This window comes from Mirounga leonina, unplaced genomic scaffold, assembly GCF_011800145.1.
Source record: "Mirounga leonina isolate KUSES-001 unplaced genomic scaffold, KU_Mleo_1.0 Mir_447, whole genome shotgun sequence".
Lineage (NCBI taxonomy): Eukaryota > Metazoa > Chordata > Mammalia > Carnivora > Phocidae > Mirounga > Mirounga leonina.
Window position 1 is genome coordinate 1549973 of NW_023270757.1, and position 1881 is coordinate 1551853.

Sequence of the window (1881 nt, forward strand, 5' to 3'; positions counted from 1 at the left end):
TCAGCCCTCAGCTCATTAAAACCAATCTCTAGAAGGGCCTTCTGTTTTGGGGGGGGAGGGGTTTTTTGGGGGTTTTTTTAACAGCAAAAACATCCCTTCTGACATCTGAACTAAGTCATTTGTCTTGTAGAAAATGGATGGAAACAGCTCTGTGAGTTGGGGCACTGATTTCCTTACTTCCAGCAGTCATGTTGTATCCCGATTTCCAAAGGACACTCAGAAACTTCCAGAAGAGCAAGGTCAGAGAGTTGAGAGCTGGAGGTGATGTTCCTCAGGGACCCACCCCTTTACCTGATAGGGAGACACAGTCCCTCCTTAACTGTAATGTTCCCATCACTGAGGAACTCTCAAGACCGAAATTAAACCTCACATATAACACAAACACTTCCCACACCCCTGCCTCTCCTCATCCACGCTTCCACACTAAGACAGCTGGGCCTGAAGTACATCAAAGCTTCCCCCTACTTTGGAGCATTTTTATACTGCAGAATGGATGAGCCCAGAATCCATGCCTGGTAAAACTAATCTGAAACGAGGACTGCTATTTCCCTTTAAAAAATTCTAGAGACCGGGGCACCTGGGTGGCTCAGTCGTTAAGCGTCTGCCTTCGGCTCAGGTCATGATCCCAGGGTCCTGGGATCGAGCCCCACATCGGGCTCCCTGCTCAGCAGGAAGCCTGCTTCTCTCTCTCACTCCCCCTGCTTGTGTTCCCTCTCTCTCAAATAAATAAAATCTTTAAAAAAAAAAAAAAAAAAAAAAAAACTAGAGACCACAGTTTTAAAACTCTCAGATGGAACCACCTAGGTCTCAGAGGTGCATCAGAACCCCACAAATACATAAATACCTTTTTTCAAAGTATATTTTTAAACCATAATAAACAGGTACACTTCTTCGACACCAAATTTTTTACCATGGAAACCACAATTTAACTTGCATTTTCACTGCATGGTATTAGGGAAATAGGTAAGTTTAACCTTCAAATAAACGGATATAACACATTTCTCACATTTGGGTTCCATCAAGATTTCTTAGTGTAAATAGGGTTCTGCTAAAAATAACTTGAAAACCACAGGAGGAGAACAATGTCATTCATTTTTAAACTCTTGGTTCATTGCTCCTTATTGGACTTTTCACCTTAGATCCTGTACAAAATTCTAATTAAAGCAAGAGTTCCCAGACATGCCACTGACTGGTACTGCCCAACTCTTCGGTCCTTGGTGACACGACTCCTGTCCTCACAAGGACACCTCCATCCTGCTCTCTTTCACAATGGAATGCTGCAAGGCAGGAGATGTCGGAGCTTCAGTGAGTATCCCTGAGGCCCTGTATTCCCCCCACACACCGTGATGACCATTCTGGAGTCTTCATTCAGCCTAGTGAAGAGGTTAGTGGTAGCCAGTGTCATTTGAGCTGAGGAAGAACTCCGAAGGCAACAGATTTGCCCGCTGCACCAGCAACCCCAAGAGCCAGCATGTAGTCCCCTCGGTCCTCGAAAGAAGCAGTTGTTAGATGCTCAGAGAAACTGCAGGAAGCACCTTGTACTGTGAGACTACAGAGTACGACTCCCACAGGAAATACTGGACTTCCAGAATAGAAGGCTTCCCATCAGCAGAAGTTTCCAGAACTTCGTGTTGGCTCCAGATGTTAAACTAGGATCCCCACCCGGACCATCCCAAGGCCTTGACCTTACAGAGCTCAGCAGCAAGGAGCGGGGTCTGTGTGCAGAGGGCTCAGACACACCTATTCTTCTCGGTGTGTTGGAGGCCACTGGGCTGGGGGGGGGGGGGGCAACAACGTCAACATTTAGGAATTGTGCTCATCTTCAAGAATGGCTTAAAGTGGAGTGTAGCTTTTGGCACAGAGGGTTTTTCCGTCAGCTTC